At 39.2% G+C, this 13386-nt stretch overlaps 6 non-coding genes across 6 annotated transcripts; all 6 read left to right on the forward strand.

Annotated features, from left to right (window-relative positions):
- The first annotated feature begins 911 nt into the window (after positions 1 to 911).
- On the forward strand, positions 912 to 1030 carry LOC140869296 (5S ribosomal RNA). Its single transcript, XR_012146675.1, has one exon. It is a non-coding gene; the product is annotated as a 5S ribosomal RNA (ribosomal RNA).
- Positions 1031 to 1380: 350 nt separating this feature from the next.
- On the forward strand, positions 1381 to 1499 carry LOC140869332 (5S ribosomal RNA). Its single transcript, XR_012146711.1, has one exon. It is a non-coding gene; the product is annotated as a 5S ribosomal RNA (ribosomal RNA).
- A 400-nt stretch (positions 1500 to 1899) lies between these two features.
- LOC140868645 (5S ribosomal RNA) lies at positions 1900 to 2017 on the forward strand. Its single transcript, XR_012146052.1, has one exon. It is a non-coding gene; the product is annotated as a 5S ribosomal RNA (ribosomal RNA).
- A 348-nt stretch (positions 2018 to 2365) lies between these two features.
- Positions 2366 to 2484, forward strand: LOC140869097 (5S ribosomal RNA). Its single transcript, XR_012146487.1, has one exon. It is a non-coding gene; the product is annotated as a 5S ribosomal RNA (ribosomal RNA).
- A 349-nt stretch (positions 2485 to 2833) lies between these two features.
- LOC140868959 (5S ribosomal RNA) lies at positions 2834 to 2952 on the forward strand. Its single transcript, XR_012146355.1, has one exon. It is a non-coding gene; the product is annotated as a 5S ribosomal RNA (ribosomal RNA).
- Positions 2953 to 13225: 10273 nt separating this feature from the next.
- On the forward strand, positions 13226 to 13344 carry LOC140869326 (5S ribosomal RNA). The gene has a single exon (XR_012146705.1). It is a non-coding gene; the product is annotated as a 5S ribosomal RNA (ribosomal RNA).
- Positions 13345 to 13386: the final 42 nt, after the last annotated feature.

A 13386-nucleotide genomic window follows, 5' to 3' on the forward strand; every position in this document is an offset into this window, starting at 1 on the left:
GATAGTGCCTGCAAGAACCAATAGATTTTGGTTAGCGTACAGTATGGACCCTTCATCCATATATCCCGATCGAATCAACAACCATTGGTAAATCGAGAGTCGTTCGAGATTCGATAACTATGCAATGCATCTTGAAGATCAAATAGTGACATCGCATGTGCTACTAAGAAACCATTTCTTAAAACACATCATGTACTCTGGCCAGAGATTCGTCACACTAATATCTCCTCAGATTGCATAGGATATCCACACTAGCAAGTATGTGGTGAATCCTTGACAACAAAGCATCGACTCCTATATGTGTCATAACTGTACCCAATCCCGACACCTGATGACCCCAATAGAGTCGGTAAACGAGTCAAAGTACAGTACTAGCATATAGAGTCTCAATGATGTTTCAAGTAGTAAGGACTAATGGTGTACAACCAAAACCGCGGACTTTATCCACTCGATAAGTGATAACCACTTGGAAAGTCCGGATAGGGTAGTTCGATCATTCATCGTATGAATATCCATTTGCATGCTTTGAACATCTCTATGTTCCATACCAATGAAACGTGGTACTCGGCATCGCAAATGCTAGTCTCAATCTCGAGCGATCCTTATCCTTATTAACGAACGGCTCAATCGACTAGGAACAGTTTAGAATATACAGTGACTATAAGATGTGTTTCATGATAGACATCCCCATGTGCCACCACATCTTACATACACTATAGTATATTCAAGGTCTTCATCTAAACATCTTATAGTATGTCACAACATAATAATATGATAAAAGATAAAGTAAACGCCATTATAAAAGTGTAAATTATATTAAACAAAAGATTGTTTATACATAGAGTCATAAAAGCCCTTAGCCACAAGTTGGCTCACCGGGCACCCACTCTTTCAAGAATTCATTCACTGTTGGGTGTGATCATAACAACACTAATGCACTGGATCCCATCACAACTCCGAAGTTAAGCGTGCTTGGGCGAGAGCAGTACTAGCATGGGTGACCCCTTGGGAAGTCCTCGTGTTGCACCCCTTTTTTCATTAATTTCTTTTTTTATTACTCGTACTTCTTGTTCCTCCGATTCCTCGTTGTCCTATTCCCAACTCTTTCAGTCCAATCCGCGGATAGAAAAGATGCAATAGATTGAATCACACGACGTGGACGTGATATTTGGGTGACGCGGGCTGCTTCGTTAGTCCCAGCGCGACCTACGGGAAGAACGACCCAAAAGACCATCTCCGGGTTGGAATTTCAGCGTCTTCGTCTCTTAGACTGAGATGCGCGTCGTAGGTATCGAGACGAGCTTCGCGTTTGAAAGTGCAGCGCATGTTCCTCCGATCCGTAATTCGAGAGACAAAACAATAAAAAATTCATTCACTGTTGGGTGCGAGCATAACAGCACTAATGCATCGGATCCCATCAGAACTCCGAAGTTAAGTGTGCTTGGGTGAAAGCTGTACTAGGATGGGTGACCCCCTGGGAAGTCCTCGTGTTGCAACCCTTTTTCATTAATTTCTTATTTTATTACTCGTACTTCTTGTTCCTCCGATTCCTCTCCGTCCTATTCCCGACTTTTTCAGTCCAATCCTCGGATATAAATGATGCAATAGACTGAATCACACGACGTGGACGTGCGATCTGGGTGTTGCGGGCCGCTTCGGTGGGTCCCAGCGCGCCCTATGGGAAAAACGACCCGAAAGAACATCTCTGGGTTGGAATTTGTGCGTCTCCGTCTCTTATACCGAGATGCGCACTGCAGATATCGAGACGAGCTTCGCTTGAGCAGGCTGAAGCTCTCGTAACTCTCAGCCGATCGAAAGTTATGTGCGTTTGAAAGTGCAGCGCCTGTTCCTCCAATCCGCAATTCGAGAGACAAAACAAGAAATAATTCATTCACTGTTGGGTGCGATCATACCAGCACTAAAGCACCGGATCCCATCAGAACTCCGAAGTTAAGCATGCTTGAGCGAGAGCAGTACTAGGATAGGTGACCTCAGGGAAGTCCTCGTGTTGCACCCCTTTTTCATTAATTTCTTTTTATTACTCGTACTTCTTGTTCCTCCAATTCCTGGCCATCCTATTCATGACTCTTTCAGTCCAATCCGCGGATAGAAAATATGCAATAGACTGAATCACACAACGTGGACATGCGATCTGGGTGACGCGGGCTGCTTTGGTGGGTCCCAGCGTGCCCTACAGGAAAAACAACCCAAAAAACCATCTTCGGGTTGGAATTTGAGCGTCTCCGTCTCTTAGACTGAGATGCGCGATGTAGGTATCGAGACGAGCTTCGCTTTTGAAAGTGCAGCGCCTGTTCCTTCATTCAGCAATTCGAGAGACAAAACAATAAAGAATTCATTCACTGTTGGGTGCGATCATGCCAGCACTAATGCATCGGATCCCATCAGAACTCCGAAGTTAAGCGGGCTTGGGCGAGAGCAGTACTAGGTAAGGTGACCCCCTGGGTAGTCCTCGTGTTGCACTCCTTTTTCATTAATTTCTTTTTTTATTACTCGTACTTTTTGTTCCTCCGATTCCTCGCCGTCCTATTCTTGACTCTTTCAGTCCAATCCGTGCATAGAAAAGATTCAATAGGCTGAATCACACGACATGGACGTTTGATCTGGGTGACGCGGGCTCTTCAGTGGGTCCCAGCGTGCCCTACGGGAAAAATGACCCAAAAGACCATCTCTGGGTTGGAATTTGATCGTCTCCGTCTCTTAGATTGAGATGCACGTTGTACGTATCGAGACGAGCTTCGTGTTTGAAAGTGCAGCGCCTGTTCCTCAGATCCGCAATTCGAGAGACAAAACAATAAATAATTCATTCATTATTGGGTGCGATCATACCAGCACTAATGCATCGGATCCCATTAGAGCTCCGAAGTTAAGCGGGCTTGTGCGAGAGCAGTACTAGGATGGGTGACTCCCTGGGAAGTCCTTGTGTTGCACCCCTTTTTCATTAATTTCTCTTTTTATTACTCGTACTTCATGTTCCTCCGATTCCTTGCCGTCATATTCCCGACTCTTTCAGTCCAATCCGCGGATAAAAAAGATGCAAAAGACTAAATCACATGACATGGTGTGCAATCTGGGTGACGCGGGCCGCTTCGGTGGTTCCCAGCTGTTAGAGTAGGTGCCCGTCGAGCAAATGTGTTGGCCGATGGTCCTTGTGAGAACTCTTGTATAGCAATATTTATTTTAATAATATTTGACATTATTTAATTTGGCACATCTTTATCTTTATACCCATGCAAGCTGCATAGATAAAACCCTTGAATATACAAATAGTAGAAAGAATATGAGATGGTCATGTGATGACTATCATGAAACTCATATTTGGAATACTGTATATTCTAAACTGTTCCTAGTCGATTCAACCGCCATAAAGAAGGATAAAGGCCGCTCGAGCTTGAGTCTAGTATTTGCGATGTGAGTACCATGTTTTGGTAGGGGACATGGAGATGTCCAAGCATGCAAATAGGTGCTCCTTGTAGAGTGCACTGAACAACCCTCCCTAAAGGATTTTCCAAGTGGTTCTCACTTATCGAGTGGAGAACTCCTAGTTTATGGTTGTACACCATTAGTCCTTATAACCCGGGACAACATGGAGACTCTATATGCTAGTGCTTCACTTTGACTTGTTTACCGACTCATCTGGGGTCATCAGGTGGCAATGTTGGTGTTGTGACGAAACATATAGGAGTCAATGCATTGTAGTCGGGGATTCACCGCTTACCTACGGGTATGGATATCCTATGTTATATCATGCATACGTAGCTTGAAATCTCTGATCAGAGTAAGTGTAATTAAGAAAGGAGTTTCTTGAATTACATTTTCGATGCAACTACGGCATGACACATAGTTATCGATTCAATGACAACTCTCGATAAACCAATGGTTGTCAAATCGGTCGGGATATATGAGTTGAAGGGACCGTACTGTACGCTAACCATAATTGATTGGTTCTTGCAGACACTATCATTTGATACCTAGGGAGTCATGTAAGCGATGTTGCTAGACGTTTACATGACTGGTTGGGTACTATCAGACTTGAGTTTTCTGACGTTTTTATTATCAATGTGTTGATCAATAAGAATGGAGCTATATATAGGGTATGCTCATATAAGGGACTTGTTGATCCCGAATCACATGGAGATGTGAACCCACTGCTAGTTGTATCAGTGAACCATTGAGGGTCACACAAGTACTAGCTTTCTAGATCCCGTTGAGATTAAAATAAATTCAATGTGTTGAACAACTTATAAAGGAGTTTATAAGTAAAATAAATTAGAAGTTTGACTTCTAAATTGGAGAACGAATGGAATAAGTAACTTTTAATTTGTGAATGTATTCCAAGATTAAAATTTGACTTAAAATAATTAGTTTATGAAAATGGTGATTTTCTAAACTATTATTTTGAACTTAGTTAATTAATTCAAGTGTTGAATTAATTTAACACTAGTTGACATTTTAATGTACAAATAATTAAACACTATTGAGTCTTGTAGAGCTCAAATAAAATAGTGTTATATAATTATTGTTACTAGTGTACTTGAATGAGTTCAAGTTGAATTTAATTAATTGATTAAACTTAAATGGGTTTAGGTTTAATATTTAATAAAAATAAGTTCAAAATTCCATATATATTTATATATGAATAGGCGTGTATATATAATATATATATATATATGTATGTGTGTGATGGAATTTGAAGGGTTGGAAGATTGGATGCAATTTTCCATGCAAATCATGCATTTTTCTATGCATGGTTTTAATTGTATCTAATCAATTCTTCTCCATTAATATAATACACACACATTACACAATTCATTCCATTCCAACTTTGAAGTGGCCGAACCCTCTCCAAAAATATTCTCCAAATTTTTCTTTCATTTTTGATGGTGAAGAAAATCATATCTCAATGCTAAATTTTCTAAATATTCTAGTGCATATTTAGAGCGGATTTAGATCGTCTAGTCGTGGACCTAATTCGGAGGCTCGAAGTGTTGAATCCATTTTGAGCAAGGAGTGCTCTTGGAAGCTCGTAGATTGAGTCTACCCTTTTCAAGATCCTAGTTGTTTATCAACTTGGTTGGAGCCATAAATCAATCTTTGAGATTGATAGGTAAAATTCTAAACACCCTATGGTTGTTTGAGTTTTATGAATACTACACAAGTGCTCGGATTTCTTTTGTTAAAAATTTTTTATATTTCCGCTGCGTTTTCGGGCACGAGTTAACCGATCCCCTACAGTGGTATCAGAGACAGGTTACTCTTTTGTGTAGTATTTGTTGGATATTATGTTGAGGTCAATTTCTAACCGCATGAGAAAATCAAGATTTATCAATTTTGGGCTGTTTTTATAAATATTTTTTTAATGGTTTCGGGCAGCCCATAGGCTGCCCGAAGGTGCCCTAGCTGCCCCATATTTTTTAATAATAATAAAAAAAAAATTGACCGGAATCCGGCGACGGAGTTTCGGTGACGACTATGACGACTTGAGTTTTTCAAAAGGTGTTTTGGAATATCATGTGTCATAGACCCTAAATTGTTAAATACATTATAGTTGATTTTTATGAAAAATTAAACTTTATAATATGTGATTTTTCTCATAAAATAAATAGTTAAAGTGTGACTTTGACTATTTATAGTAAATTGTGATTTACAAGAAATTCAATTATAAATAAATTAATTTGAAAGTAAACAAAGGTGTTTGTTTATTTTGTTAATTTATTTTATAATTGTGATGGTTAGTGATTGGACCAATATATATAATATTTGATCAATTGATTATTGAGATAATTAATTGATGGTGTATGATATGTGATATTGTGCATGAAGGATGATTAAAAGCCCAAGACCAATTTGCTAGGTGTATGCTAGGATATTTTGTGTTGAATGGTTGTAATAATTATCAAATTATAAAGTGGGCTTGATTTATGGCCCGTTCCCACCCCATGAGATGTATCCCTATTTGCCATGGATATTTTAATGTAAAATTTTTGATAGCGGAAGTTCAAGATTGGAAGATGGTGGGCCATGATGAATTATGAAGATCCAAGACATGTAAATATTGGAAGCTTATGTAATTGTTGCATTTGCATCCCATGCATTCCCTAGGAATTGGACCTAGGCCCGTGTTTGGCTCACATGGGCCAAATAGTTTTTGGGGCGATTGATCATCCTTGTTAATTAGTATGTGCGTTATTATTTTATAATAACAAAGTTGCATGAATTCGGCAAACATACGATCAAACATGGCGATGTTTAAAATTAATGATGAGACCTTTTCAAAATTAAAAACCCTCATTTTGAATTAGATTTAAAATTTATATCAAGCCCGAAAAGGGGAATTATAAATGTGTTTATAATTTCCATGTCTTCCATCGACAATGGATGCATGACGAACGCTACCCGTATTCAATACTCGGCTCATATTATTGGGGGGGTTTGGATGCCGGAAAGCTATGACATCCATTGACATGGTGATGTGAACTACGTGGAACTCCCTTGACTTCGGCTCATATTATTGGGGGAACTCATGATGACCGTCCATTAAGGTTCGATATCGATGGGTAAGGCTTGACACGTAAAGATGAACGACGTCATATTATTGGGTCCTAATCAAGCGTGAGACAAAAGTTTACGTAAGGGTTGCATGGAGATGCAATTGGAAACTACCTTTTAGAAATTATGATTGGCTGATATTATTCGTGATCGTAATTGGCTAATTGGACCTTATGTACCTTTTGAGGAAAGGAGTTTCCCGTTTTTACTAGAGGGTAGTAAAAATGTCAAAACAGTGGGAGTAAATATTTATAAAGTTAAAGTCCACACTTTATATCTTATTAAATATTTTAAAATAGTCATTGACATTTATCTGTTATTATTTTTTAGTACAAGTTTTGACAATGTCATCAATTCGCAATCCGCTATCTACTATACTCGACAAACATTTACTGACCGGTCCAAATTACCTCGATTGGCTAAGAAATCTAAAAATCATCTTAAACTCGGAGAGGATTGCATATACACTTAATGAGTCGCCCCCTGATAAGGCTCCGACTGATTGTAGCCCTGAAGAGCTACAGACTTACAAGGATTGGTGTGACCATGACTTGAAAGCCAAGTGTTATATGCAGGCTTCTATGAATGATGAGCTTCAGCGATATTTTGAGAGTGCAAAGCATGCTGCTGACATTCATTTGCATCTCAAAGAACTCTTTGGTGAACAAACACGTCCACTTCAACATGCGATTGTCAAGGAGCTAATCACTTTGCGCATGCGAGATGGGGCTTCGGTCCATGAGCATGGCCTAAAGTTGATTGGGCTCGTGGAGAAACTCGTTAGCATGGATCTTGTGCTACCAACTGAGTTGACAATAGACGTGTTGCTCTTGTCACTGCCTAGCTCATTTGATCCTTTTGTGGTGAATTTCAACATGAACAAGTTAGATCCAACCCTTGAGGAGTTGGTTAACATGCTTGTTACGTTTGAATCCACAATCAAGAAAGAGAAGCCGGTTCTTTATGTGGGATCTTCATCTGGTTCAAAGAATAGACCACATGGGAAGGGAAAGAAGCGTTCCTTCCATGCTCCCAAAAAGAACGTGCCCTTGAAGAGGCAAGCTCCGAGTCCCGTTGTGGTAGCCAAACTAGTTAAGGCTAACAAGACTAATGATGTCTGTCATCATTGCAAGAAACCTGGACATTGGAAACGTAATTGCAAGGAATATCTTGACCAGAATGGTTCTGGAAAAGGTATGTTCTACATTGAAGTAAACATTTCACTTAACTCTTCTTCTTGGGTATTGGATACCGGCTGTGGCTCTCATCTCTATAATGATTTGCAGGTGATGGCAAGAAGTAGGAGACTCAGAGATGGTGAGACCTTCTTGAGGATGGGCAATGGGGCAAGAGTTGCAGCCAAAGCTATTGGAGATGTTTACTTATTGTTAGACAATGATTTTAAATTATGTTTAAGATATGTTTTGTTTGTACCAGATTTGGTGAAAAACATTGTTTCCATTTCTATGCTTGATAAAGATGGATATTCTTGTTTATTTGGCAAAAGTGTTTGCAATATTTACAAGAATGAATGTTTAATTGGTACAGGACAATTGGAAAATGATCTCTATAATTTAAAATTAAAAGATATTCCTATGTATAATGTCCAAGAGATATCAACAACATCCAAAAGAATACAAGATACTCTAAATCCAGCACACTTATGGCATGCTCGATTAGGTCATATATCTTTTAAAAGGATGAACAAGCTAGTGGGAGAAGGCATGTTTGATATGTCTGATATTAATTCTCTTACTACTTGTGAACCCTGTCTAAAAGGAAAGATGACCAAAATTCCCTTTAAGGGCCATCTGGAGCGAGCCAAGGGACTGTTGGATTTGGTCCATACAGATGTGAGTGGTCCACTTAGCATCACCACTAAGCACGAACATTCTTACTTCATTACCTTTACAGATGACTTCTCTAGGTATGGGTATGTGTATTTGATGAAATACAAATCTGAAGCTTTTGAAAAGTTCAAAGAATTCAGAAATGAAGTAGAAAAACAATTGGGACGAAGCATCATGGCACTTCGATCGGATCGAGGTGGTGAGTACTTGAGTACTGAATTCCAAGAGTATCTTAGGGAGAATGGGATTCTCTCACAGTGGACTCCTCCTGGTACACCTCAGTTGAATGGTGTTTCAGAACGTCGTAATCGAACTTTGATGGACATGGTTTGGTCTATGATGAGGTTCACGGAGTTGCCGCCATCCTTTTGGGGATATGCACTTGAGACAGCGGCACTGTTGTTGAACAATGTCCATTCAAAGGCAGTTGATAAGACACCATATGAGATATGGATGGGAAAATCTCCAAAGTATTCTTATCTAAGAATATGGGGATGCCCTCCTTATGTGAAGCAGATAGTGGGAGATAAATTGGATGCTCGATCCATTTTATGCTACTTCGTGGGATATCCAAGGAATTCGGTTGGATATTATTTCTATCATCCCAAAGAAACAAAGGTGTTCGTTTCTAGGAATGCAACCTTCTTGGAGAAGAAATTTCTATTGGATAGAAAATGGGAGATGATAGAACTCGAAGAAGTTCGAGAAACACCCACGATTGTGGAACCCAAACCCGAACAACCAAGAGAGGAGATACAAGCTCCTAGAAGATCCGAGAGGATCTCAAGACCACCTATGAGGTATGGTCTGCTTCTTGAAGAGGGCCAAGATGAGCCTGACCATGGATGTGATCCAAGGACCTTCAAGGAAGCATTGTCTGATGCCGATTCATCCAAGTGGCTTGAAGCTATGGAATTTGAGATGAATTTCATGTATTCGAACCAAGTGTGGAATCTTTTGGATCCACCTGAAGGAATTGTTCCTATAGGGTGTAAATGGATTTACAAGAGGAAGCTTGGGACGGATGGGAAGGTTCTGACCTTCAAGGCTCGATTGGTGGCAAAAGGTTATACTCAAAGGCAAGGAGTTGACTTTGAAGAAACTTTTTCTCCAGTCTCAATGTTCAAGTCCATAAGGATATTGCTTGTCATTGCCGCATGGTATGACTATGAAATATGGCAGATGGATGTGAAGACAGCTTTTCTTAATGGGGATATTAAGGAAGAAATTTACATGTCTCAACCTGAAGGGTTCACATCTATCGGAAGTGAGTATAAAGTATGCAAACTTCAGAGATCTATCTATGGTCTCAAACAGGCATCTAGGAGCTGGAACCTCAGATTTGATGGTACAATCAAAGAGTTTGGGTTTACTAAGAATCCTGAGGAACCATGTGTGTATAAGAAGGTTAGTGGGAGTGCTGTGACATTCCTGGTACTTTATGTTGATGACATTCTACTCATTGGGAATGATGTAGGAATGTTGCAATCAACTAAAGTATGGTTATCGAGTAAGTTCTCGATGAAGGACTTGGGTGAAGCATCTTTTGTATTGGGAATACAAATCTATCGGGATAGATCGAAAAGATTGCTTGGTCTCACCCAGTCCACATACATTGATACCATCGTGAAGAGGTTCTCGATGGATGAGTCCAAGAGAGGACATCTACCAATGTTTCATGGCGTGTCTCTATCCAAGTCCATGTTTCCCAAGAATGATGCAGAGATAGAGACGATGACACGCATTCCATATGCATCTGCAATTGGTAGTATCATGTATGCGATGATATCTACACGTCCTGACGTGGCTTTTGCACTTAGTGTTACAAGTAGATATCAATCGAATCCTGGTCTTCCACACTGGAAAGCTGTGAAAGACATTCTCAAGTATTTGAGAAAGACTAAGAATATGTTCTTGGTTTATGGCGGTGGAGAACTAAAATTGGAAGGCTATACCGACTCTAGCTTCCAAAGCGATGTTGATGATTCGAAGTCAACTTCCGGTTTTATATTCATGCTCAATGGTGCTGCTGTTTGTTGGAAGAGTTCCAAGCAAAACAGCACTGCGGATTCAACCACCGAGGCAGAATATATTGCTGCATTCGATGCTGCAAAGGAAGCTGTTTGGATTAGGAATTTCGTCCAAGAGTTGGGCGTTATTCCTAATGGAGTTGATCCAGTCCCGGTGTACTGCGACAACACTGGTGCCGTTGTTCAGGAAAAAGAACCAAGGTCTCATCAGAAATCCAAACATGTACTGAGAAAATACCACATCATCCGGGAAATTGTGGAACGAGGAGATGTCTTGTTAGACAGAGTCGCCTCCGCAGATAATGTTGCTGATCCACTAACTAAGCCTTTACCAGGACCATTGTTCGAAAAGCATCGCGAATCAATGGATTTGAAGAATATGGGTAGTTGGCTCTAGTGCAAGTGGGAGATTGTTAGAGTAGGTGCCCGTCAAGCAAATGTGTTGGCCGATGGTCCTTGTGAGAACTCTTGTATGACAATCTTTATTTTAATAATATTTGACATTATTTAATTTGGCACATCTTTATCTTTATATCCATGCAGGCTGCATAGATAAAGCCCTTGAATACACAAATAGTATAAATAATATGAGATGGTCATGTGATGACTATCATGAAACTCATATTTGGAATATTGTATATTCTAAACTGTTCCTAGTCGATTCAGCCGCCATAAAGAAGGATAAAGGCCGCTCGAGCTTGAGACTAGTATTTGCGATGTGAGTACCATGTTTCATTGGTAGGGGACATGGAGATGTCTAAGCATGCAAATAGGTGCTCCTTGTAGAGTGCACTGAACAACCCTCCCTAAAGGATTTTCCAAGTGGTTCTCACTTATCGAGTGGAGAACTCCTAGTTTATGGTTGTACACCATTAGTCCTTATAACCCGGGACAACATGGAAACTCTATATGCTAGTGCTTCACTTTGACTTGTTTACCGACTCATCTGGGGTCATCAGGTGGCAATGTTGGGTGTTGTGACGAAACATATAGGAGTCAATGCATTTTAGTCGGGGATTCACCGCTTACCTACGGGTATGGATATCCTATGTTATATCATGCATACGTAGCTTGAAATCTCTGATCAGAGTAAGTGTAATTAAGAAAGGAGTTTCTTGAATTACATTTTTGATGCAACTATGGCATGACACATAGTTATCGATTCAATGACAACTATCGATAAACCAATAGTTGTCAAATCGGTCGGGATATATGAGTTGAAGGGACCGTACTGTACGCTAACCATAATTGATTGGTTCTTGCAGGCACTATCATTTGATACCTAGGGAATCATGTAAGCGATGCTGCTAGACGTTTACATGACTGGTTGGTTACTATCAGACTTGAGTTTTCTGACGTTCTTATTATCATTGTGTTGATCAATAAGAATGGAGCTATATATAGGGTATGCTCATATAAGGGACTTGTTGATCCCGAATCACATGGAGATGTGAACCCACTGCTAGTTGTATCAGTGAACCATTGAGGGTCACACAAGTACTAGCTTTCTAGATCCCGTTAAGATTAAAATAAGTTCAATGTGTTGAACAACTTATAAAGGATTTTATAAGTAAAATAAATTAGAAGTTTGACTTCTAAATTGGAGAACGAATGGAATAAGTAACTTTTAATTTGTGAATGTGTTCCAAGATTAAAAGTTGACTTAAAATAATTAGTTTATGAAAATGGTGATTTTCTAAACTATTATTTTGAACTTAGTTAATTAATTCAAGTGTTGAATTAATTTAACACTAGTTGACATTTTAATGTACAAATAATTAAACACTATTGAGTCTTGTAGAGCTCAAATAAAATAGTGTTATATAATTATTGTTACTAGTGTACTTGAATGAGTTCAAGTTGAATTTAATTAATTGATTAAACTTAAATGGGTTTAGGTTTAATATTTAATTAAAATAAGTTCAAAATTCCATATATATTTATATATGAATAGGCGTGTATATATATATAATATATATATATGTATGTGTGTGATGGATTTTGAAGGGTTGGAAGTTTGGATGCAATTTTCCATGCAAGTCATGCATTTTTCTATGCATGGTTTTAATTGTATCTAATCAATTCTTCTCCATTAATATAATATACACACATTACACAATTCATTCCATTCCAACTTTGAAGTGGCCGAACCCTCTCCAAAAATATTCTCCAAATTTTTCTTTCATTTTTGATGGTGAAGAAAATAATATCTCAATGCTAAATTCTCTAAATTTTCTAGTGCATATTTAGAGCGGATTTAGATCGTCTAGTCGTGGACCTAATTCGAAGGCTCGAAGTGTTGAATCCATTTTGAGCAAGGAGTGCTCTTGGAAGCTTGTAGATTGAGTCTACCCTTTTCAAGAGCCTAGTTGTTTATCAACTTTGTTGGAGCCATAAATCAATCTTTGAGATTGATAGGTAAAATTCTAAACACCCTATGGTTGTTTGAGTTTTATGAATACTACACAAGTGCTCAGATTTCTTTTGTTAAAAATTTTTAAATTTCCGCTGCGTTTCTTGTCACGAGTTAACCGATCCCCTACACCAGCGTGCCCTATGGGAAAAACGACCCAAAAGACCATCTCCGTGTTGGAATTTGTGCATCTCCATCTCTTAGACCGAGATGTGCGCTATAGGTATCGCGACGAGCTTCACGTGAACAAGTTGAAGCTCCCGTAACTCTCAGCCGATCGAAAGTTATGTCCGTTTGAAAGTTCAGCGCCTGTTCCTCCGATCCGCAATTCGAGAGACAAAACAACAAAAAATTCATTCACTGTTGGGTGCGATCATACTAGCGCTAATGAAAAGGATCCCATCAGAACTTCGAAGTTAAGCGAGCTTGGGCGAGAGCAGTATTAGGATGGGTGACCCCATGGGAAGTTCTCGTGTTGCACCCCTTTTTCATTAATTTCTTTTTTTATTACTCGTACTTCTTGTTC

Source organism: Henckelia pumila, chromosome 4 (genome assembly GCF_033568475.1).
Source record: "Henckelia pumila isolate YLH828 chromosome 4, ASM3356847v2, whole genome shotgun sequence".
Classification (NCBI taxonomy): Eukaryota; Viridiplantae; Streptophyta; class Magnoliopsida; order Lamiales; family Gesneriaceae; genus Henckelia; species Henckelia pumila.